The 27,156-nt window shown below is 44.7% G+C and overlaps 1 long non-coding RNA gene across 1 annotated transcript in view; it reads left to right on the forward strand.

Moving 5' to 3' along the window:
* Nucleotides 1-716: 716 nt before the first annotated feature.
* Nucleotides 717-27,156, forward strand: part of LOC141198534 (uncharacterized) — a 55,567-nt gene continuing 29,127 nt past the window's right edge. Inside the window, exons 1-2 of the long non-coding RNA XR_012270481.1 lie at nucleotides 717-896; nucleotides 21,391-21,419. This is a non-coding gene — a long non-coding RNA (uncharacterized lncRNA). The remainder of the gene's footprint in view (nucleotides 897-21,390; nucleotides 21,420-27,156) is intronic.

Below are 27,156 nucleotides of genomic sequence, written 5' to 3' on the forward strand. Positions count from 1 at the left end.
TTATTTTTTTTTGGTTTTACTTTTTCACTTAGTCTCACTGCGGGACATATATAATTTTTACTTTGATCGTCGTTGGTCTCTAACAAGCCACTGTACCCTGTGGTCATCACATGGGGTCATTTAACCCTTTAGATACAGCTGTTGCAAGTAACAGCGTTATTTAACGGGTTAATCGGACCCCATCGGTTCCAAATCCGTCCGGGCCGATGCCACAGAATGCCAGCTGTCATTTAAGGGGATAATAAATATTTTTAATCTTGATTCAGGCGTCGCTCCCTAAACACTGGACCCCCGTGCCTAGTGGCGAATACGGACCTGTGGACTGTGCATATAGTGTACATGGATGTACACATGTGGGTGACTGTGCTGTGTGTCAGCGCAAGGATTTCCATATGTGTGGCTATATACACATTACTCCAGGATAAAGGCCTGGGAGAATAGCACTGGGGACTCTCTCAGCAGCCTGCTCTGTAGGCAGACTAGAATCCCCTCCATTCCAGCAGCTGGTGCCTGCTGTGATAGCCTCCCCTTCAGGGGCTCCAGTCTGGTCACCTCTATTCAGAATGGAGACCTGTTGGAAGCCATATTCCACACACAGCAAAAGCAGCTTCCCTTCCTGGAGACAACAGCAATGAGAGCCGTGTGACGTGGAGGCTCCGCCCCTCCCGATGACGTCACCGCAGAGTCTAGCATCTCGAGCTAACGCCCGCAGAGGCAGTCGCTGGTATACTGCGTGCAGTACACAACGTATCTGGCGGGAGCGGGTGAGAGAGAGCGACCGTTACTACAGATACAGCGACATCCACTGCGAACAAGAAGACATCTTCTCATCTCCAGGAGACTGTGGCAGCTGGCAGGAGATGGCCATTCTATCAACACCTAAAATGGCGAGGCTGGTAAGTTACAAGATGGAGGCGCTGTGTGCTGATGGGCTGTGAGAAGAGCAGGCAATAGAACTTCCCTGCCTAATCAGCCCTGATGTTACTGAGTGGAAAAAAGCTTTAGAAATCATTTCTACTGTCCCTGTTTCCTGTGCTAATGAGGGCTTTGCCTAGTGGGTGTTAGGTCCCTCCTTCCCATGTTGTCAGGCCCCTGTTGGTGTGATAACATCATTTGCGCGAGCGACATCATCGCCGCTCATGCAAATCTCACGCATGCGCCGCTCATTCCGGCAGCGTCACTGCATCTCTGAAGCCAGGTGTACAATTCCCCGCATCAGAGGCGCACTGCGCATGTTCGGAGGTTTAGAAGATGGTTTGCGCCTCTGATGCGGGGAAGCGTACACCCGGCCTCGGAGAAGCAGTGACGCTGCCGGAATGAGCGTCGCATGCGCAAGATTAGCATCAGCTGGCGATGACGCCGCTCGTGCAAATTATGTCATCACGCCAACAGGGGCGTGACAACATGGAAAGAGGGCTGACTAGTCTGGGGAACGAACGCCCTATCGACTAGTCAAACCTTCGTTAGCATAGGTAATGGGGAACTTGTGAATGTTTTTTAAACCTTATTTTCACTCAGTAACGTTATACGGGGCTGGTTAGGCAGGGAATTTGCTGATACATAGGTGAATGCTTCTGGGTTGGAGGGCATGGGGGACCTGACAGGTTCCCTTTAAGCATATTCACATAAGGGCAGCACGCTGCATTGTATTTTATTAATGTCATTTTTTTTGTGGTAAAACCTGTAAAAAAACAGAAAAAAATAAATTGCAGAATAAGAAACCTACTTCAGCATCGTGCTTGGGCTTCTGATCTTTTCTGACCTTAAAGCGCACCTGTCAGCAGGATTGTGCTCAGTAATCTACATACACTGTCAGGTGGGCGCCATTACCATGAATAATATGACACCTTGGCTGATGAAATCCATCCAGTGGTTCTTGTTTAACCCCTTCATGACCAGACCAGTTTCCATTTTTGTGTTTTCGTTTTTTGCTCCCCTTCTTCCCAGAGCCATAACTTTCTTATTTTTTGGTCACTATGGCCATGTGATGGCTTATTTTTTGCGGGACAAGTTGTGCTTTTGAACAGCACCACTGCTTTTACTACATCGTGTACTGGAAAACAGGAAAATTCCAAGTGCGGTGAAATTGCAAAAAAGTGCAGTTCCACAGTTGTTTTCTTGGGGTTTTGTTTCACCATGTCTGCTGAATGCTAAAACTGACCTACCATTATTATTCTCCTGGTCATTATGAGTTCGTAGACACCAAACAGGTATAGTTTTTTTACTTAAGTGGTGAAAAAAAATCCAAAGTTTGCTTAAAAAAAAAAAAAAAATGGCTCCATTTTCCGGGACCCATACCATCTCCATTTTTTACGATCTGGAGCTAGATGAGGGCTTATTTTTTGCGCGCCAAGCTGACGTTTTTATTGATACCATTTTGGGGTAGATCCGATGTTTTAATCGCGGTTATTGCAATGTTGCGGCGACCAAAAAAAAGTAATTATAGCATTTTGAATTTTTTTCACGTCACACCGTTTATCGATCGGATTAAATATTTTTTCATATTGATAGATCAAGTGATTCTGAATGTGGATATGTGTATGAGTGATTTTTTTTGTTTTATTGTGAATGGGGCGAAAGGGGGTGATTTAAACTTTAATATAATTTTTTTAATATTTTTAAACTTTTTTTACTTTACACTAGCTTCAATAGTCACAATGGGAGACTAGAAGCTGCAATTCTCTGATCGCCTTTGCTACACACAGGGGATGATCAGATCTCCTGTGTGTAGCAGAAATGCTCACCTGCTATGAGCGCCGACCACAATCTGGCAATGACAATGGCTAGGGTCTCCTGCAGACCTGGGTTGTCATGCCAACCTATCGGCGACCCACGATCATGTAACACGGTCGCCGATGTGCGGAGCCAACGACACGCTTCCGGGAAGCGCGAGTTAAATGCCGCTGTCAGAGATTGAGAGCAGAATTTAACTACACTGTGTTCCAAATTATTATGCAAATAATATTTTCTCAGATTTTCCCAAATTACCTATATGAATTGCAGTCATTGTAATTTTCCAGTCAAATAACTATTAGAGTACAATTGAAAGGTTTTTGTACAAACTGCCTATGATAACAGTATAGTTTTAAAAAATAAAAAACTCAACTGCACTCAAAATGCATGTTCCAAATTATTATGCACAGCAGAGTTTTCAACCTTTTCATTTTAATAAAGAACAAAAAATTGTCATTTTTGAAATTATAAGCATTAGCAGGTTATTACAAACTGAAATCAAACAGTTTTCAACTCAAAACTTTATTCTAGGTGATGTTACATTTGCACATAGGACCGCTTGTTCGAAAGGAGCTTCTGAACTTTTTCATCCATTGAATTTGTCAGGTTTTGGATGGTTTCTGCTTCCAATTGTTTTGCCTGAGGACAGAATACCCTCCCAGAGCTGTTGCTTAGATGTGAACTGCCTCCCGCCATCATAGACACTCCTTTTGATGATGCCCCAGAGGTTCTCAATGGGGTTGAGGTCAGGGGAGCATGGGTGCCACACCATTAGTTTGTCCCCTTTTATGCCCATAGCAGCCAGAGATGCAGATGTGTTATGTGCAGCATGAGACGGGGCATTATCATGCATGAAATGATCTCGATGGTCCAGATGGATGGATTGGAGGATGGCTGGTTGATGGACACCCCATGCAAACACGGCTACGGCGCTAACAAGGAGGAGGTGGAGTAATGTTTTGGGCTGGAATCATGGGGAGAGAGATTGACGGCCCTTTTAGGATCCCTGAAGGGGTAAAGATGAACTCCATAATGTATGTTGAGTTTCTCAAACAGCACTTCCTTCCATGGTTCAAGAAGAAGAACCGTGCATTCCGCAGCAAGATCATTTTCATGCATGATAATGCCCTTTCTCATGCTGCACATAACACATCTGCATCTCTGGCTGATATGGGCATAACAGTGGACAAACTTATGGTGTGGCACCCATGCTCCCCTGACCTCAACCCCATTGAGAACCTCTGGAGCATCATCAAAAGGAGTGTCTATGATGGTGGGAGGCAGTTCACATCTAAGCAACAGCTCTGGGAGTCTATTCTGTCCTCAGGCAAAACAATTGGAAGCAGAAACCATCCAAAACCTGACAAATTCAATGGACGAGAGAGTTCAGAAGCTCCTTTCGAACAAGCGGTCCTATGTGCAAATGTAACATCCCCTAGAATAAAGTTTTGAGTTGAAAACTGTTTCAATTGTACTCTAATAGTTATTTGACTGGAAAATTACAATGACTGCAATTCATATAGGTAATTTGGGAAAATCTGAGAAAATATTATTTGCATAATAATTTGGAACACTGTGTAGTTAACAGCCACGGGGGGGGGGGGGGGGGGGGGTGGATCGCTATTCCACCCGCAGCTGTTGCGGGCACATGTCAGCTGTATATATCAGCTGTCGTGTACCTGGAAAGCTGCGGGCTCAGTGCTGGAGCTCGCACCAAACAGGGGGTTCTCACGTTTGTCATACTATTATGGCACACGTCAAAAAGGGGTTAATTTTTACTTATAGTTTGGAGATGATGATATGCTCGTGCTCTGGGACAGCCTGTAGGGTGGGCTCTATCTGGTGCTCTGCTTATACAGTCAGCTATATGCTCTTATGACAGGTCACTGATCGTTCAGTTACCTGCCTCCTATTTTACATGTTATATACATAATGTGGGGTTAGAAAAAACAAACAAATCAAGCAAAATGGCGCCCGCACAGGCACAATAGCATCTATCGCTTGGCCATAGATGCTACTGTGCACGTGCCGTGGCCATTTTGTTGGAGCAAAAGAAAAATTTGTCTCCAGAAAAATGGCCACGTCACGTGCGCAGTGGCATCTATCAGCAATCGAGGCTCTTAATCTGCGCAAGCCCCGCCCACTGGTGGCTGGCTCTTGCGCATATTGAGAGCATCACTTGGCGATAGATACTATTGCAATTGCTCCGCTGTCATTTTGTTGGAGCAAAAAATCTGGCTCCAGCAAAATGGCCACAGCACGTGAGCAGTTGAATCTATCGGCAAGCGATGCTCTTACTTTGCGCAGGCCTTGCCTACTGGTGGGCGCCGCTTGCGCAGAATAAGAGGATCACTTGCCGATAGATGCTACTGCACTTGCGCCGCAGACATTCTGCTGGAGAATAATTTTTTTACTCCAACAAAATGGCCGTGGCATGAGATAGATGCGCCTGCGCGAGCGCCATTTTGATTGATGTCATTTTTTTCCCCCCATAATGTATACACTATGTAAATTAAAAATTGGAGGCATGTCAGTGATCGATCAGTGAGCTGTCATAAGAGCATACAGATGTAAGCAGAGCACCAGATAGAGCCCACCTCACAGACTGCCCCGGAGCACGAGCATATCATTATCTCCAAACTGAAAGTAAAAATTACACAAGAACCACGGGACGGATTTCATTAACCAAGGTATCATTTTAATGTGTGTAACAGCGCCAACCTGACAGTGTATGTAGTTTACTTAGCACAATCCTGCTGACAGGTTAATTTTCAAGGAGTTGTCTGCTCTAAATCATTAAGTCTGCAGTCACTCTGTGTGCCTGCAGACTTCTGAATCCCCACAGAGCACAAGGTTTAAAAAACATTTATATGGTCCTCATTTCCTATGCTAATCAGGGATTCGACTAGTGGGTGTTAGTTGCTCCCAGAAGAGTCAGCCTCCTTTCCATGTTATCACGCCCGTGTTGGCGTGATAATTTGCCGCTCATTCTGGCAGCGTCACTGCATCTCTGAAGCCAGGTGTATGCTTCTCCGCATCAGAGGCGCACTGTGCATGTTCGGAAGTTTAGAAGATGACTTCCGTACATGTGCAGTGTGCCTCTGTAGCCAAGAAGCGTACACCCGGCCTCAGAAAAGCAGTGACGGTGCCGGAATGAGCGGCGCATGTGCAAGATTTCCATGAGCGACAATGACGCCGCTCGTGCAAATTATGTAATCATGCCCCATCAACTAGTCAAAGCCCTCATAAGCATAGGCAATGGGGAGCATGTGAATGTTTTGTAAACTTTGTTTTCACTCAGTAATGTTATACGGGGCTGGTTAGGCAGGGAAGTTGCTGATACATAGGTGAATGCTGCTGGGTTGGAGGGTATAGGGGATGTGACAGGTTGCCTTTAAGCTTACTCACATAAGAGCAGCGCACTGTTTTGTATTTTATTAATGTAATTTTCTTTGTCGTAAAACCCGTAAAAAACCCCAGAAAAAATAAATTGCCGAAAAAGAAATCTACTTCAGCATCGTGCTTATGCCTCTGATCTTTTCTGACTTTAAAGCGCACCTGTCAGCAGGATTGTGATTGTGTGCCCACACTGTCAGGTGGGCGCCATTACACTGATTAAAATGATACCTTGTTTGACGCTTGGCGATAGATAATACTGCTCATGGTCTGCGGCCATTTTGTTGGAGCAAAAAAAATTAGTCTTCAGCAAAATTGCTGCATCGTGTGGGCAGTTGCATCTATCAACAAGCGATGCTTTTAATCTGCGCAAGGTGGGCGGCGCTTGCCCAGTTTGAGAGCATCTCTTGGTGATAGATACTACTGCACACGCACCACTGCCAATCTGGCTCCAGCAAAACGGCCACGGCGCATGCTCAGTTGCACATATCAGCAAGCAATGCTCTTAATTTTATCATTTTAATCAGCGTAACGCTGCCAACCTGACAGTGTATGTAGTTTACTTAGTACAATCCTACTGACAGGTGCACTTTAAAGGGGTTGACAACTCTAAATCTATAAGTCTGCAGTCCCTCTATGTAACTGCAGACTTATGAATCCCTCAGAGCACACACTGTGAGCTGCGGGGATTCGCCTGTGTCTGAGCCATATGCGTTATACATACTCCTGGCCAGATTCCGACTAGTGGGTGTGGCTTCGCTTCATGCACTTGCATAAAGTGAGGCTGCGCCCCAACTAGTGACTCGACTGTTCAGTGAGCGTGGCTTATATGTAAAGATGGTCTGAGATCAGTGGCCCAAAGTCATTTAACCCTTGAAAAACACCAGTTACTGGCTATTTGCCCCCTTTGATGGCAGTTCTCATGCCCAGAGCATATTTAAACGGGCTAGAATGACCTGAACTTGATGCGCCCATCACTATGTATGTAATGGTGGTCAGAGATCAGTGACCCAAAGTCATTTAACCCTTGAAAAACACCAATTATTTATTCAAATATGTGAAAATTGGTTATATCTCCACTTTGATGTCAGTTTTGATACCCAAAACTTATTTTGGCCAGGCTGGAGTGACTTGTATTTGATGCGGGCAATCACTATGTAATGGTGGTGTGAGATCAGGGGCCCAAAAACACTTAACCCCACTGCCCACTTTGATGCCCATTTTTGTGCCATTGTTATAACTTTTGTAGCTGCTCTTAATTGTATTCTAATCAGGGCACCTCGCTGCATTGTATTATATTAATGCATTTTTTTTTGTCAAAGCGCACCTGTCAGAAAGATTGTGCTCAGTAAACCACATACACGGTCAGGTGAGCGACATTAAACTGATTAAAATGATGAAATCCATTCTGTGGTTCTTGTGTAATGTTTACTTTCAGTTTGGAGATAATAATATGCTCGTGATCAGGGACGGCCTGAGGAGCCTCCTATTTTACATAATGCATCCATTAGTGCGGGGTAAAATAAGAGTCAGGTCAGTGAAGGCACAGTGACCTGTAATAAGAGCATACAGATGAATATGTAAGCAGAGCACCAGATAGAGCGCCCCCCCCCACAGGCCGCCCCGAAGCACGAGCATATCATTATCTCCAAACTGAAAGTAAAGACTACACAAGAACCACAGGACGGATTTCATCAACCAAGGTATAATTTTAATCAGTTTAATGTCGCCCACCTGACAGTGTATGTGGTTAAGGCTGTGTGCCCACGATGCCTCCCAGCCTATGGCCCCGATGCTGCGGAGGGGCCGCATGCGGATATTCAAATGAGCGGCACCTTTTTTTTTTACCTACGGACTTTCCCCATAGAGGTTAGGTCTATGGGGAAAGCCTGCAAGCGGACCTGCAACTGAAATTGACATGCTACGGTCTGGAAAGACGCGCCACATGTCAGTTTCCGTGAGTGAGCCACAGACGCATAGTAGACATAGAATTTCTAGAAATGCCATCCACTGTACTGTAACATTTGTCTCCTGCTTATTTGACGCTGCATAAGTCCGCAGCGTCAAACCTGCAGCGGCTCCGGATCGTGGGCACACAGCCTACTGAGGACAGTCCTGTTGACAGGTGCGCTTTAAATCTGTAAAAAACAGAAAAAAATAAATTACCTAATAAGAAACTGCCTAATAAGAAACCAACTGCAGCATCGTGCTTCACACAGCTTCATACTACTACAGTGGTGGCCAAAAGTATTGTCACCCCTAAAATTCTGTCAGATAATACTCAGTTTCTTCCTGAAAATGATTGCAATCACAAATTCTTTGGTATTATTCTCTTCATTTAATTTGCTTGCAAGGAAAAAACACAAAAGAGAACGAAGCAAAAATCAAATCATTGATCATTTCACACAAAACTCCACGGTATGCGTGGCCCCCTCAACCCCCAATCCTAGGATGCGTGGCTCCCTCATCCCCCAATCCTGAGATGAGTGTCCCTGTCATCCCCCAATCCTGGGATGCGTGGCCCCGTCATCCCCCAATCCTGGGATGCGTGGCCCCCTCATCTCCCAATCCTGAGATGAGTGGCCCCCTCATCCCCCAATCCTGGTATACGTGGCCCCCTCATCCCCCAATCCTGGTATGTGTGGTCCCCTCATCCCTTTCACGCTGCACACATACAAAAAAATAAACATTTATACTCACCTTTCTTCTCTGTGCTCCAGCGCTGCGGTGTCCTGTTCTTCTGAGGAGTGCGGCGCCGGAGTACGCACGTGCCCATACTTCGCTGTCCTGTGCCATTTTGCTGAAGACACACTGAAAATGTGTCTTCAGTAAAATGGCACCGGATAGCGCTATACGCATACGCCGACTACGACACCTTCACTCCTGCCCTGGTCTCTGGCGAGAAGAGAGGTGCTGTGGCAACGCTCCTCCCGGTCAGGTAAGTATGTAAGTATGGCGCCGGAGATCGTGGTATGCGTTCAGTGTCTTTTCATACTGCGAACTTTGGCGCCATATACTCCTCTTACCTGTAACAGCTCCATGCATTTATCTGTCTGGAGCCAGACTGCGCAGGCGTGTCTAGCTTGTGCAGTCTATAGAGGCTTCAGACAGAGGGACGCTTGTAGTGTTATATTATAGATACACATGCACAGCTTCACACTATAAGGTATGATAGTAGTGTGACGCTGTGCCTGTGTATATAACATCTAGTGGGGAGTTCACACTATAAACTATAAAGTGTTTACATAGCTCTATACTATATACTATTATATATTATATACCTCGTCGTGTAAAGCTGTGCATGTGTATATAATATATAATGAAGCGTTCACACTACATACCATAAAATGTATACATATCACTATACTATATACAAGAGCATCTCACTAAATTAAAATGTCATCAAAATGTTAATTTCAGTTCTTCAATACAAGAAGTGAAACTTATAGAGTCATTAAAAACAGAGTGATCTATTTCAAGTGTTTATTTCTGTTAATGTTGATGATTATGGCTTACAGCCAATGAAAACACAAAAGTTATTATTTCAGTAAATTAGAATAATTAACAAAAAACAAGCTTTTAAAAATGTCCCTTAGTCTGTTTCAGTAGGCTCCACAATCATGGGGAAGACTGCTGACTTGACAGTTGTCGAAAAGACAGTCATTGACAAACTCCACAAGGAGGGTAAGCCACAAAAGGTCATTGCTAAAGAAGCTGTCTTTTTACACACTGCTGTATCCAAGCATATTAATGAAAAGTTGCGTGGAAGGAAAACGTGTGGTAGATAAAGGTGCACTAGCAACCGGGATAACCGCAGCCTTGAAAGGATTTTTAAGAAAAGGCTATTCAAAAATTTGGGGGAGATTCACAAGGAGTGGACTGCTTCAAGAGCCACCACACACCGACGTATCCAGGACATGGGCTACAAGTGTCGCATTCCTTGTGTCAAGCCACTCATGACCAATAGACAACGCCAAAAGCGTCTTACCTGGGCCAAGGAGAAAAAGACCTGGACTGTTGTCAGTGGTCTAAGGTGTTGATTTCAGATGATAGTAAATTTTGCATTTCATTTGGAAATCAAGGTCTCAGGAGTCTGGAGGAAGAGTGGGGAGGCCACAATCCAAGCTGCTGGAGGTCTAGTGTGAAGTTTCCACAATCAGTGCTGGTTTGGGGAGCAATGTCATCTGCTGGTGCAGGTACACTGTGTTTTATCAAGACCAAAGTCAGCGCAGCCGTCTGCCAGGATATTTTATAGCACTTCATGCTTCCCTCTGCCGACAAGCTTTTAAGAGTTGAAAATTTCTCCAGCAGGACTTGGCACCTGTCCACACTGCCAAAAGTATCAATACCTGGTTTAAAAACAACAGTATGGCTGCGTGCACACGATGCTTTTTTCATGCGTTTATGCTGCGGATTTTCCGCTGCTTAAACGCATCAAAAACGCATGGTAATCCGCACCCCATGGTCCCCAATGGCATTCCGCAATGTCAATGCACATGCTGCGGATTTTTCCGCAGCGTTTCTGCAGCGCAAATAAATCCGCAGCATGTTCATTAATTTTGCGGAAGCGCCGCCATTGACTTGCATTGAGACGCATATAATGCGCGTCTGTACATTTATACAAGCGGATTATATGCGTCTCTATGTGCGGATGGTACCCAGTTCTGGAGGAGAGGAGACTCTCATCCAGACCTGGGTACCATTGTACCTGTAAAAAAAAGAATAAAGTAATAAATAAAGTTTATATTCACCTGTCCGGCGGCCCCTGCAGCGCTTCTCCTTCCAGGACCTGAGATGACGTCGCGGTCATGTGACCGCAGGCTGTCTCGCGAGATCCCGGCAACCCGGAAGAAGCCAGGACGAGCGCGACAGCACACGCGGCGGGGGATCGGGGGTGAGTATAGCTTTATTTTTTTATTTTTACGGTCACACTATGTAAATCCATGCCTTTTGCATGGATTTAAATTGTGTGACCTAGTTGTCAAGCACTTTCCAAGTGATGCTATCGCTTGGAAAGTGCTCGTCAGTCCGCATGCAGAAACACATGCGTTAACGCATGTGGGTACGCATGTGAATCCGCATGTATTCTGCAGGAAAAACGCATGCACAATCTGCATGCGTTTTTTCTGCCAGGGAGATGCAGAAATGCTGCAGAAATTTTCTGCTTCATTTCTGCATCGTGGGCACATAGCCTATCACTGTGATTGATTGGCCAGCAAACTCGCCTGACCTTAACCCCATAGGCAATCTATCGGGTATTATCAAGAGGAGGATGAGATACACCAGACCCAACAATGCAGACGAGCTGAAGGCTGCTATCAAAGCAACCTGGGCTTCCATAACACCTCAGCAGTGCCACAGGCTGATCGCCTCCATGCCACATTGCCGCATTGATGCAATAATTGAGCCCCGACCAAGTACTGAGTGCATTCACTGAACATACATTTCAGTAGGCCAGCATTTTGGATTTTAAATTAATTTTTCAAGACGGCGTTATGAAGTATTCTAATTTACTGAGATAATGACTTTTGTATAATGATTGTCTGTAAGCCATAATCATCAACATTAACAGAAATAAACACTTGAAATAGATCACTCTGTTTGTAATGACGCTATATAATATATGAGTTTCACTTTTTGTATTGAAGAACTGAAATAAATTAACTTTTTGATGATATTCTAATTTAGTGAGAAGCACTTGTATACAGTGCTGAGCATAAGTGAGTACACCCCCTGTATTATCAGTACATTATTTTTACAATGCTCAGCATAAGGGCGGTTTCATGCGTCTGGATATTTCCGGGACTGGAAAAACCCATATCGGAGATATACATATCCGGTGTGTCTGTGTGTGTCACACTTGTGGCGCATCAGGATCACCCGTACCGGCGCCTGGGAATCAGTGTACAGTTCCCAAGCCCTGGGTGCTATATTCTGCCCTCATCATTGTTCTTTGCTCGCGCTGTGATCAGCACGAGCAAGAGACAAAGTTGGGTGTAGTAGTGTCTGCTCCTACAGTGTCTCAGTGTAAAATAAGATTAAAATAATAAAATACATTTACTCGCCTGTCACCACACGTACTGGACACACTGACATGTGAAAGAGCCCTAAGTAGGTACTCCCCCTTATTATTGGTACATTATATATACAGCACTCAGCTTAAGTAAGTACACCCCTCTATTATCAGAACATTATATACAAAGTGCTCAGTGTGTGTACACCCGTTTATTATTAGTACTTTATATAGCACTCAGCATAATTGAGTACACCCCCATATTATCAGTGCATTATATATACAGCAATCAGCATAAGTGAGTACAAACCCTGTATTATCAGTATATTATATAGAGTGCTTAGAGTAAGTGAGTGCACCCCCTGTATTTTCACAAAATTATATATAAAGCTCTCAGAATAAGTGAGCACACTCCTGTATTATCAATACATTATACATAAAGTACAGACCAAAAGTTTGGACACACCTTCTCATTTAAAGATTTTTCTGTATTTTCATGACTTTGAAAATTGTACATTCACACTGAAGGCATCAAAACTATGAATTAACACATGTGGAATTATATACTTAACAAAAAAGTGTGAAACAACTGAAAATATATCTTATATTCTAGGTTCTTCAAAGTAGCCACCTTTTGCTTTGATCACTGCTTTGCACACTCTTGGCATTCTCTTGATGAGCTTCAAGAGGTAGTCACCGGAAATGGTTTTCACTTCACAGGTGTGCCCTGTCAGGTTTAATAAGTGGGATTTCTTCTTGCCTTATAAATGGGGTTGGGACCATCAGTTGTGTTGTGCAGAAGTCAGGTGGATACACAGCTGATAGTCCTACTGAATAGACTGTTAGAATTTGTATTATGGCAAGAAAAAAGCAGCTAAGTAAAGAAAAACGAGTGGCCATCATTACTTTAAGAAATGAAGGTCAGTCAGTCCGAAAAATTGGGCAAACTTTGAAAGTGTCCCCAGGTGCAGTTGCAAAAGCCATCAAGCGCTACAAAGAAACTGGCTCACATGAGGACCGCCACAGGAAAGGAAGACCAAGAGTCACCTCTACTTCTGAGGATAAGTTTATCCGAGTCACCAGCCTTAGAAATCGCAGGTTAACAGCAGCTCAGATTAGAGACCAGGTCAATGTCACACAGAGTTCTAGCAGCAGACACATCTTTTCAACAACTGTTAAAAGGAGACTTTGTGCAGCAGGCCTTCATGGTAAAATAGCTGCTAGGAAACCACTGCTAAGGACAGGCAACAAGCAGAAGAGACAAGTTTGGGCTAAAGAACACAAGGAATGGACATTAGACCAGTGGAAATCTGTGCTTTGGTCTGATGAGTCCAAATTTGAGATCTTTGGTTCCAACCACCGTGTCTTTGTGCGACGCAGAAAAGGTGATCGGATGGACTCTACATGCCTGGTTCCCACCGTGAAGCATGGAGGAGGAGGTGTGATGGTGTGGGGGTGCTTTGCTGGTGACACTGTTGGGGATTTATTCAAAATTGAAGGCATACTGAACCAGCATGGCTACCACAGCATCTTGCAGCGGCATGCTATTCCATCCGGTTTGCGTTTAGTTGGACCATCATTTATTTTTCAACAGGACAATGACCCCAAACACACCTCCAGGCTGTGTAAGGGCTATTTGACCAAGAAGGAGAGTGATGGGGTGCTACGCCAGATGACCTGGCCTCCACAGTCACCAGACCTGAACCCAATCGAGATGGTTTGGGGTGAGCTGGACCGCAGAGTGAAGGCAAAAGGGCCAACAAGTGCTAAGCATCTCTGGGAACTCCTTCAAGATTGTTGGAAGACCATTTCCGGTGACTACCTCTTGAAGCTCATCAAGAGAATGCCAAGAGTGTGCAAAGCAGTCATCAAAGCAAAAGGTGGCTACTTTGAAGAACCTAGAATATAAGACATATTTTCAGTTGTTTCACACTTTTTTTGTTAAGTATATAATTCCACATCTGTTAATTCATAGTTTTTATGCCTTCAGTGTGAATGTACAATTTTCATAGTCATGAAAATACAGAAAAATCTTTAAGTGAGAAAGTGTGTCCAAACTTTTGGTCTGTACTGTATATACAGTATATATATATATATATATATATATATATATATACACACACACACATACAGCGCTTAGCATAAGTGAGTACACCCCTGTATTATCAGTACATCCTATATAATGCTGGACTCGTCTTTCTTTCCAAAGCCGGGATGGGCGGAGACTGCTCAGTGTGGCGCCGGAGTCAGCACGTGCGCATACCGCACTACGGCGCCATTTTATTGAAGACACTGTGCTTGCGAATTCGCAGATACAGTGTCTTCAACAAAATGGAGCTGGATATCGCAGGATGCGCACGTGTCTACTCCTGCACCATTTTATTGAAGAATTCTACTACAACATCAGTATAGCAGTGCTCACAAGCCGGCCATCACCATTATCCTTATAGTCAGCTTGTGCGCACTGCTATGTTGACGTTGGAGTACATTACTTCAATAAAATAGGCGCTGTTTTATTGAAGACACTGTGTATGCAAATTTGCAGACCCAGTTTCTTTAAAAAAATGGTGCAGGATAGCGCTGTATGTGCACATGCTGACTCCAGCGCCATTAAAGGGGTTGTCCAGTACTTTATATTACCCCCCCCCCCCCCAATGTATCCCCCCGGGTCCCCTAAGGATTTTTGTAATTACCTTATGTTGCAGATACTGCCTGTGAGCAGCACGATCACTGGCCGCTCACAGGCATGACGTGAACCCCGACTACAGCCGGCTCTGACATCCGCTGATGTCACGACAAGTGCTGGCAGCAGCCAGGGGTCTCTGTCTTCTGCGTTCCGCGGTGGATGCCAGGCTGTGAGCGGGGTTACCCTCTACCCGCGTCACACCCAGCATCTACTGTGTGCTCTGCCTCTCCCCATTCATTGGGAAAGCGCGCGGTGGATGCTGGGTGTGACACGGGGTAGCCCCGCCCACAACCCAGCAGCCACCGCGGGGACCGCATCACTGATGTCACTCCTCACTTGTTGTGATGTCAGCGCGGGGTCACGTGATGCCTGTGAGCGGCCAAGGATAGCACCGCTCACAGGTAGAAACAGCAACCTAAGGTATTTACAAAAATCCTTAGGGGCCCCGGGGGGGGGATCCATTGTGGGGTAATAAAAAGTACTGGACAACTTCTTTAATAAAATTAAAAATGTACCAGTAAAAATGCTTGCCACGTGGGCGTAGAACGTGTTTAATAGCTAGTGCAATATATAGTGAGGCATTCACACTATAAGCTATACAGTTTATACATAGCTCTATACTGTCATATAGTAGATGCCTCGTTGTGTGAAACTGTGCCTGTGTATATAATATATAGTGGGTAGTTCACACTTTATATTGTATACATAGTAATACGCTATACTATCATATAGTATATACCTTGTATATAGTATAGAGCTCCGTAGATCACTACTAGCTTCACGATCACCCAATTAAGATTATTAGCTGCCACCACCAATCAGTTCCGGTCGATTGGATGCCTTATAGGTAGCGTGTGGCTTTGGGGGAGGAACGATTACAGAGCAAAAGAAACAGAACTATTACATTTTATATTTAATCCAAAGGGAGACAGTGTTTATGAAAAAATATACAAAAGATTTTACAAAGGGAGACAAAACAATACAGCATATACAGTTACAGAAATAAAAGGGATTAACAGAAAAGCTTACTATACCGATCGCAGAGACGATTCAGTTTAGATGAAGGAAAGCGCTTCGATTTGACTGTTAAGGAACGTGGCCCTTGCTTACACGAAAATATGTATCTTCCAGCATGAGCGAAGATCAATATTCGGCTTGATCTTTTATGCCTGATTGGGCCCTGCCCACACACTCCCCTGTGATGATGTCACGTGGGCTGGTCTGCGCCCTTCATGTTTTTTTTTAAATCTCTTAATTTCTGTGATATCTCCTCGCTCGATGATCGCAGAAGTTAGCAAGTGAATCCATATTTTTTATTGTGATTTTACTTTTCCTTAGAGATCAAACATGACATGGCTGCTTTCAGTTATCTTTGCCCTGTTGCGTTACAGCTCAACGGCAGGGCTCGCAGATATGGAAAAATATGCATACTGTTCCCCACATAGCCCCGCTGCTAAAAATATAGGTCCCATCACAATCAGAATTATAGAAATTCCCCTATTCCACACTTACTTTCGGTACCTAAAAGTCTGGAGATTAAACGCATTTGCAACTGGAAATGACCCGGCTATTCTCAGGAGTGTGATAGATTCCCTTTGAAGCCTAAGGAGATGTTTCCTATCTCTCTCAGGTGTCATAATGGTTACCTTTACACAACTCATTCAGTCTCTAGTCCAGGGGTCCTCAAACTTTTTAAACACGGGGCCAGTTCACTGTCCCTCAGACTATTGGAGGGCTGGAATATAGTTTTTTTTAAAAAAAACTATGAACAAATTCCTATGCACACTGCACATATCTTATTTTGATGTAAAAAAACAATACAGGAACAAATACAATATTTAAAATGAAGAACAAGTAAAGTTAGATAAACCGGTATTTCAATAGGCAAGTAAATGTCCCCAATAGACACCATAGGCCCCAATAGGCAGGTAAATGTCCCCAATAGGCAGCATAGGTCCTCAATGGGGAGGTAAAAGTCCCCAATAGGCAGCATAGGTCCTCAATGGGCAGGTAAATGACCCCAATAGGCAGCATAGGTCCTCAATAGGCAGGCTATTTCCCCCTTATAATGCCCCATGCAGGCTGTTCCCCCCTTATAATGCCCCATGCAGGATGTCACCCCCATATAATGCCCCATGCATGATGTCCCTTTCTCCCACCATATAATGCCCCATGCAAGATATCACTCCCCTGTCTTTATAATGTCCCATGCAGGATGTCACCCCCCCATATAATGCCCCATGCAGGATGTCACTCCCCTGTCGTTATAATGCCCCATTCCGGGTGTCACCCCCATATAATGCCCCATGCAGGATGTCCCTTTCTCCCACCATATAATGCCCCATGCAAGATATCACTCCCCTGTCTTTATAATGCCCCATGCAGGATGTCACCCCCCCCATATAATGCCCCATGCAGGATGTCACTCCCCTGTCGTTATAATGCCCCATGCAGGATGTCACCCCCCCATATAATGCGCCACGCAGGATATCACTCCCCTGTTGTTATAATGCCCCTTTCAGGATGTCACCCCCCATATAATACCCCATGCAGCATGTCACTCCCCCATATAATACCCCATGCAGGATGTCACCCCCCCATATAATGCCCCATGCAGCATGTCACCCCCCCATATAATGCCCCATGCAGGATATCACTCCCTTGTTGTTATAATGCCCCATTCAGGATGTCACCCCCCCCATATAATGCCCCATGCAGGATGTCACTCCCCTGTTGTTATAATGCCCCATTCAGGATATCATCCCCCCATATAATGCCCCATGCAGGATGTCACTCCCCTGTCGTTATAATGCCCCATGCAGGATGTCACCCCCCCCCATATAATGCCCCATGCAGGATGTCACTCCCCTGTCGTTATAATGCCCCATTCAGGATGTCACCCCCCCATATAATGCGCCACGCAGGATATCACTCCCCTGTCGTTATAATGCCCCTTTCAGGATGTCACCCCCCCCATATAATACCCCATGCAGCATGTCACTCCCCCATATAATGCCCCATGCAGCATGTCACCCCCCCATATAATGCCCCATGCAGCATGTCAATCCCCCATATAATGCCCCATGCAGCATGTCACCCCCCCATATAATGCCCCATGCAGGATATCACTCCCCTGTCGTTATAATGCCCCATTCAGGATGTCACCCCCCCCATATAATGCCTCATGCAGCATGTCACCCCTCCCCCATATAATGCCCCATGCAGGATGTCACCCTTAATATTATGTCCCATGCCTCCATACATTAAAAAAAAAATGCAATTCTCACCTCCCTCCTCCTCACCTGCTGCAGCTGCTCAATTCCGGACTCCAGCGTTGCCGGCCTCATCCTGCTCTGCGCTGCCTGTGATGGCTCAGGGGAGGGCACGGTGTAAAGACGTCACCGCACCCTCTGACCTGACACGTCACAGGGAGCATGCTCCAGGAAGACAGTGGATCTGCGGAGGCACGAGAGGTAAGTATCCGGCTGCCGGGGCCATGAGCAAGCGGGGGGAAGGGCGGGCGCTGGCACCGCTCTCCTCTGCCCCCAGCTCGGCGGGCCGGATAAAAATCCTCCGCGGGCCGTAGTTTGAGGACCCCTGCTCTAGTCCATATGTTTCAAGGTGTCTATTCATCGCATGTGTCTTTTACTAAGGGCTCCATTTCTTATGGTAATTAGCCTGAATAATTAAGTTTGGCACTTCTTGTGTGCACTGCCACTTTACATTGAAGCAGCTTTTTAGATTGTCAGCTTTACTCCTTACTGTGGTATAGGGTTTGTGGGGATGAGGGGCTTGGAGAGAGAGATATTTTTTATATTTCCTGACAAATAGTATACAGTATGGAGCTATGTATACAATATGTAGTATATAGTGTGAACTCCCCACTATATATTATATGCACAGGCACAGCTTTACACAATGAGGTATATACTATGTGATAGTATGTGGTATAGCACTTTGTATACAAGATATAGTGTGAATGCCCCACTAAATATGATGTACACATGCAAAGCTTCACTCTGAGCTATATACTATACAATAATATATAGTATAGAGTATGTATACATTAGTATATAGTGTGAACTCCCCACTGCATATTATATACACAGGTACAGTTTTACACTACGAGGTGTCTACTAGATGATGGTATATAGCAATGTTTCCCAAACTCCAGTCCTCATGGCCCCCACAGGTCATGTTTTCAGGATCTTCTTAGTATTGCACAGGTGATGGAATTACTATCAAGGCATCATGAATTCTCTAACCTGTGCAATACTAAGGAGATCCTGAAAACATGACCTGTGGGGGCCATGAGGACTGGAGTTTGGGAAACACTGGTATATAGTATAGTGCTATGTATACATTATATGGTATGTAGTGTGAACTCCCCACAATAGTGATGGTCCGAGTCAAAATCAGGTCACTTTAACTTGTCTCAAGCATTAGAACTGGTATTTTTAGGGGTTAAATTACTTTGGTTCACTGATCTCACACCACTGTTACACATATAGGGATGCCCTTCATCAAACATAAATTCTCTAGCCCAGCTTAAACGGGTTCTGTGCATCAGGACTGACATCAAAGTCGGCAATTAGCTTATTTTTACAGATTTGCATAAGTTACTTTTTTTAATTGGTTAAAGGGGTACTCCGGGGAGATAAAAAAAAAAAAAGTTGTACTGTTCCTGCACTCATACACTATAAAGATGATATGCCCAGCGCGCTATAATAATCTTTATAACTCCTGCTCCCTGCTAGTAGCCCTGTGAATGAGACATTATCAAGGGGCTGCTATTAGAAGCTGTGAGCAGGCGATGCCCTCGACATGTCCCCTCACCTGGGACTGCAGACAGGGAGACATTATGGGGCTGGTGTGACAGGCGCTGCTTTTCACTGCACTGCTCACCCCTCTGTCTGGGACATTACAGCAGTGTGCAGCTCCTCGCTGTTATTACCCAGTCTAATAGTTGTTTCCCTGCCGACAACGGGAGTTGCCTCGCCTCCTCTCCTCAGGCTACCTGTTCCCTACATGCAGGAGCAGCACTTAGTGTATGATGTAATGACCCAGGCGGGAGGGGGTAGCAGTGAAAGAGCAGATCCTGTCACGGAATTAAAAGGGTTAAAAAGATTATGTATCTGCACTGGGCATCTCCTCTTTATAATTTGAGTGCAGGAACAGTCCAAAATAAATGTCTATCTCCCTGGGGTACCCCTTTTAAATAACTGTGGGCCAGTGATCTCACATCACTGTTATACAATAGTGATGCCCTGCATGAGATTCAGGTCACTCCAGCATGGCCCAAATGGGTTCTGGGCATGTGAACTGGCATCAAAGTGGGCAAATGGTTGTATGACTTAGTACTACTGGTTTTACTGCACCACCACACAGAAGAGGAAGACCCACATCACAGTTTCCTTCTGGATGGCCAAAGTGGTTATTAATCAGAAAAGCTGGCATCAAGGTGGGCAAATTTCAACTTTGTCGTGGGTTGAATAAGTTACTGATTTAGTTTTTTTTAGAGTTTAAGGGGTTGTCCGGCCTTAGGCTACTGTATGTACCTGCAGACTTGTGAATCCTCACATCGCAAATATTGCTCACTGTAAGATTTCTCCGATGGCGGCACAAGGAGTTGGCGGTCATGTGTAATTTGCATACTTCAGCCATATCCTGACTATATGAGCGTGACCTCCCTCAATGCAAGTGTATTAAGTGAGGCTGGATACAATCTAGTCAGAAAGTGGCTGGAAGTATGCAATTTGCATACTTGTGGTCACATGACTGCCCACTAATGGCGCTGGCACCGGAGGATCCTCACAGTGAGCAGTGTGTGCATTGTGAGGATTCACAAGTCTGCAATCACATGCAGTGACTTCAGACTTGTAACCTAAGGCCGGACAACCCCTCTAACTCTAAAAATAAACCAGTAACTTCTTCAAATCAGTACAAAGTTACAATTTTTGTCCACTTTGATGCCAGCTTTTCAGATCAGTAACCACTTTGACCATCCTGAAGGAAATTGATTATAATATGGGTGTTCCTCTTCTGTGTGCTGGTGATGTAAGACCAATATTCATTCAACCATTTAGCAACACCAGATACTTATTCAAATCTGTGAAAACTGGCTAATTGCCTACTTTGATGCCATTTTTGATACCCAGAACCCATTTGGACTAGGCTGGAATTACCTGAATTTGATGCAGGGCATCACTTTTTCTGTAATTATGGTGTGAGATCAGTGGCTCAGGGTTATATAACCCTTCAAAAACACAAGTTATTCGGCTGTGTGCCCACGATGCTTTTTTGGTGCGTTTTTTGTTGCGTATTTGCAGCGCATAAACGCTCCAGAAACGCATTGCATACCTTTTCCCATGACTTCCTATGACATTCTGCAAGTTCTGTGCACATGGTCAGGATTTTTTCTGCGCAGAAAATTTTCTAATAACTCAATTTGGTGACAGTTCTATTGCCCAGAACCTGTTTGGGCCAGGTTGGAGGAACGTGTTTGATGCGTAGTATCACTCTCTGTGTAAATCCTAAATACTTGACATTTTTTTTTCTTCAGCAGACAAAGCTTAAACGGCACAGAAGAGGGTAAGTCTGATTTCATTCTCTTATGTCCATTACTAGGACAATATCTTTATAAATACTGTGTTTTCCTGGATATAAAACCTACACCTAAAATAAGCCTTTGCATGATTTTACAGAGTTTTTGGCGTATGCTTGAAATATAATCCCCAAAAATAAGCCCTAGTTACAGTTAAGGCCAGCATTAAAGTGGGTGGAGAGCAAACTGGGCAATTGACCAAGACCCCAACTCTCGTCGGTTGTGTGCCCACGATGCGTTTTTTAAGTGTTTCCGCAGCGGCAAAAACGCTGCAGAAATGCTTAAAAAACGCATGGTAGAAGGCCTGCCATGTTCCCCAATGATAATCCGCACGTGCTGTGCACATGCTGCAGAAATTTCCGCTGTGGATTATCATTGCGGAAAAAAACGCAGCACTACCAATTATTTTGCGGAAGTGCTACGTTTTCGCCGCCATTGACTTGCATTAGAACAAATGGATTACGCATCACTGTATATGTAGATGCACATTCCATGCGTTCTAATGTACGGCTGGTACCCAGGTCTAGAGAAGAGGAGACTCTCCTCCGGACCCGGGTACCATAGAAACTGTGAAAAAAAGAATAAAATAAAAAATAAATATGATACTTACCTTCTGGCGGCCCGCGGCGCGCTCCTCCTTGCTTGGTGGCAGTTCGCGATGGAATGAAGGACCTGCGCTGACGTCACAGTCATGTGACGGGTCACGCGACGCTGACGTCGGCAAGTCCTTCAGTTTACCACTGCCAGCAGTCGGGACGGTGAAGCAAGCCAGCATGGGCCATCGGAGGGTAAGTATATATTTATTTGTTTATTTTTTGACATTCTCTCGGGTCACACTATATGCCGGTTGCATGGATTCATATAGTGTGACCAAGTTGACAAGCACTTTCCAAGTGATGCTAAAATCGCTTGGAAAGCGCTTGACAACCCGCATGCGGAAATGCCAGTGAAGAACACTTCACTTCCGCATGTACCTGGCAGGAAAACCGCATGTACAATCCGCATGTACAATCCGCATGTACAATCCGCATGTACAATCCGCATGTACATTCCGCATGTACAATCCGCATGTACAATCCGCATGTACAATCCGCATGTACATTCCGCATGTACAATCCGCATGTACAATCCGCATGTACAATCCGCATGTACAATCCGCATGTACAATCCGCATGTACAATCCGCATGTACAATCCGCATGTACAATCCGCATGTACATTCCGCATGTACATTCCGCATGTACAATCCGCATGTACAATCCGCATGTACAATCCGCATGTACAATCCGCATGTACATTCCGCATGTACAATCCGCATGTACAATCCGCATGTGTTTTTTTCTGCCAGGGAGATGCAGAAACGCTCGGGAAAAATCCTGAGCATTTCTGCATCGTGGGCACATAGCCTTAGAGGTCACCAGCGTTTTTATTCCGAGGTTAAGACTTCCTAAGGACGTTTGGTGACATCAAGGTCATTTGACCATGATCTCACCAAATTTTATTTAACCCCTTCACCCCCCAAGCTTGTTTTCATCTTTCTGCCAGCCCAATTTTTACAATTCTGACCACTTTATGAGGTAATTACTCTGGAACGCTTCAACGGATCCCACTGATTCTGAGATTGTTTTTTCATGACGTATTGTACTTCACGTTAGTGGTAAAATTTGTTCAATATGACTTGCGTTTATTTGTGAAAAAAATGGAAATTTGGTGAAAATGTCGCAATTTTCAAACCTTTAATTTTTATACCCTTAACCCCTTTACAACCTTGGACGTATGAGTATGAATCCTGAACAATTTACCTCCCCCACTATTATGCCAAAACCAGAATGAGATTTTTTTTTTCACTGTACTTAATTTACATGCATAAAAGAGACAAAGCATGAACAAGAGATAATTCTGCAAAAAAAAAATCCAAAAACGCACCAAAACAACATAAATAATGCAGCAAAACCTCTGTTTTTGACCCAGCTGATTTCCTTCCAGAGATCAGTTTTGCTGCAGATTTTTGACATAAAAAAACAACATGTGTGAACAGGGCCTAAAAATTACACGCCTCAAAGTCCTCAAAACCACATTCAAGAAGTTTATCCCTTCGCAGGAATTAATGCATCACAAGAATTAATGTGGAAGGAAAAAAATTAACATTTTATTTTTTTTCTAAAATTTGTAACTTTAGCCCCAAATTTTTTATTTTCACAAATGGACTCCAAAATATTTTGTGCTATTTCTCCTGAGTGCGCCAATAACACATATGTGGGGGAAAGCTACTGTTTTGTCGCACAGCGGCTCGGAAGGGAAGGAGCACTGTTTGACTTTTTGAATGCAAAAAATGGATGGAATCGACTGCGGACGCCATGTCACTTTTGGAGACCCCCTGATGTGATTTAAAAATGGAAACCTCCATAAACTAGACCATTCAAGGCGGGGGCGAACACTGACATCTTGGGGACCCTGTGCAAGAAATGTGCCTAGAACCCCTCCTTTTATGGCATTTTATATATGTAATAAAAGAGGGCACTGTGACTAACAGAAATAACAAGAATACACTTGTTATACAGTACAGACCAAAAGTTTGGACACACCTCATTTATAGATTTTTCTGTATTTTCATGACTATGAAAATTGTACATTCACACTGAAGGCATCAAAACTATGAATTAACACATGTGGAATTATATACTTAGCAAAAAAGTGTGAAACACCTGAAAATATGTCTTATATTCTAGGTTCTTCAAAGTAGCCACCTTTTGCTTTGATGACTGCTTTACACACTCTTGGCATTCTCTTGATGAGCTTCAAGAGGTAGTCACCGGAAATGGTCTTTCAACAATCTTGAAGGAGTTCCCAGAGATACTTAGCACTTGTTGGCCCTTTTACCTTCACTCTGCGGTCCAGCTCACCCCAAACCATCTTGATTGGGATTAGGTCTGGTGACTGTGGAGGCCAGGTCATCTGGCGTAGCGCCCCATCACTCTCCTTCTTGGTCAAATAGCCCTTACACAGCCTGGAGGTATGTTTGGGGTCATTGTCCTGTTGAAAAATAAATGATGGTCCAGCTAAACGTAAATCGGATGGAATAACTTGCCGCTGCAAGATGCTGTGGTAGCCATGCTGGTTCAGTATGCCTTCAATTTTGAATAAATCCCCAACAGTGTCACCAGCAAAGCACCCCCACACCATCACACCTTCTCCTCCATGCTTCACGGTGGGAACCAGGCATGTAGAGTCCATCCGTTCACCTTTTCTGCGTTGCACAAAGACACGGTGGTTGGAACCAAAGATTTCAAATTTGGACTCATCAGACCAAAGCACAGATTTCCACTGGTCTAATGTCCATTCCTTGTGTTCTTTAGCCCAAACAAGTCTCTTCTGCTCGTTGCCTGTCCTTAGCAGTGGTTTCCTAGCAGCTATTTTACCATGAAGGCCTGCTGCAAAAAGTCTCCTCTTAACAGTTGTTGTAGAGATGTTGCTGCTAGAACTCTGTGTGGCATTGACCTGGTCTCTAATCTGAGCTGCTGTTAACCTGCGATTTTTGAGGCTGGTGACTCGGATAAACTTCTCCTCAGAAGCAGAGGTGACTCTTGGTCTTCCTTTCCTGTGGTGGTCCTCATGTGAGCCATTTTCTTTGTAGCGCTTGATGGTTTTTGCAACTGCACTTGGGGACACTTTCAAAGTTTGCCCAATTTTTCGGACTGACTGACCTTCATTTCTTAAAGTAATGATGGCCACTCCTTTTTCTTTACTTAGCTGCTTTTTTCTTGCCATAATACAAATTCTAACAGTCCATTCAGTAGGACTATCAGCTGTATATCCACCTGACTTCTGCACAACACAACTGATGGTCCCAACCCCATTTATAAGGCAAGAAATCCCACTTATTAAACCTGACAGGGCACATCTGTGAAGTGAAAACCATTTTGGGCGACTTCCTCTTGAAGCTCATCAAGAGAATGCCAAGAGTGTGCAAAGCAGCCATCAAAGCAAAAGGTTACTTTGAAGAACCTAGAATATAAGACATATTTTCAGTTGTTTCACACTATTTTGTTAGTATATAATTCCACGTGTGTTAATTCATAGTTTTGATGCCTTCAGTGTGAATATACAATTTTCAAAGTCATGAAAATGCGGAAAAATCTTTAAATGAGAAGGTGTGTCCAAACTTTTGGTCTGTACTGTATATATATATTCAGTCAGTCTGAAAAATTGGGAAAACTTTGAAAGTGTCCTCAAGTACAGTTGAGGCCTCTCCTCACTCCATTCATTGTTCTCTCCCCACCCCCATCATTGACCTCTCTGCACCCCCCCATTATAATCTCCCCCACTCCTCATTGTCCTCTCCCCACTCCATTCATTGTCCTCTACCACAGGCGCGCACTACATGCTGATGTCATCAAGCCGTGCGCGCCTGTATGAGAGAGAAAGCACTGGGCAGGAAGCAGAGGATGGATTCGTGCAGCTCCACAGCCATTATCTTATCTCCTGTTGGCAACGGAGATGCATCAATCGCTCCCTGCCCGCTGCTCATAATGAGGGCAATTGCCCTCATTATTAGCCACCCTGCAAGGGCCCCCCTGCACCTCCGAGCCCACGTGCAGCTGCACCGACGGTATGTCCGCCCCTGTTTCATGGAATATATATAGATGTGTGTTGAACACGTTGAACTTCCAGATGCTTCACAGAAGTTTATAATGTAGAGCCGTGAAAATAAAAAGTCACATTTTTCCCACAAAAATGTTCATTAAGCCCCAAATGTAGATTTGATGAAAGCCGGCCGGTGGGTGCAGCTCTCTGGCTCCCCCTTACCTCTCAGGTGAGTCAAGGTACTGCACCTAGAGTAAGTGGTGCCAGGAAGCTGCTACCAGGGGGGGAAAGCACGGTGGTGTGTTGTCCCTTACACGTCACCAATCCGTGACGCCACGATACAGGCACAACTCTCTGGCGCCCCCTTGCCTCTCAGGTCAGTCAAGGTACTGCACCTAGAGTGAGTGGTCGCCGGAGAGGCCGTCCTGTAGCCCTCTGGGTATTTGAGGCCCTCTTCAGTGAGGGCGGTATATATATTCCCCTGGCTGCGCCAGTAATATATATCCACACCTCTGACCGTCACTGTGTCACGCTGTCTCTGAATACTGGAGGTAGGGGGCCTAAGCTGACCCTAAGCTGGGGCCCTGACTAATCCCTCATCCTGGAGGTACTGTTAAAGGTACAGAGGTCCAGGCCGCCAGCGTAACCCCTACCTCCTGAGGATCCCTGCACCACAGTAATCTAGTCCTGAGAAGGACCCCGATCACAACAATTGGGAACCAGCAATAATATGCCCACACACAGTATATAGACGAACGAGACAGTACAAGGGAAAAACCAAAACCACCTTGCATACAACTTCAACAAAACTACAACAGAGGGAACACCAACGGGAAAGGAGATAAATGATAAAGCGAGGAAAGGGAAATAACACTTTCAAATACACTTATCTCAGCAACTCCAAACACCACGATCCCCTCTGTAAGTCTGAAAGAAAAGCTTTCACCGACACCTCACAAACAGACCTGCAGGAATATAAAGGAGTCTCACTAACGAAGCATTGATTGCAGCTGGGCGAGGCTGGACCTCAGCTAGCCCAGAGAGAGAGAGAATTAACTCCTTCACTGCCGAGAAAACACAAAGCACCAACAAGTCAGCTGCGAGAAGTCAGGCTGTGTACTCGTGACGATCTTCGTGGCAA

The sequence above is a fragment of the Phyllobates terribilis genome, unplaced genomic scaffold, assembly GCF_046119375.1.
Source record: "Phyllobates terribilis strain yellow unplaced genomic scaffold, ASM4611937v1 Scaffold_95__1_contigs__length_6072419, whole genome shotgun sequence".
In the NCBI taxonomy this organism is placed as follows: Eukaryota; Metazoa; Chordata; class Amphibia; order Anura; family Dendrobatidae; genus Phyllobates; species Phyllobates terribilis.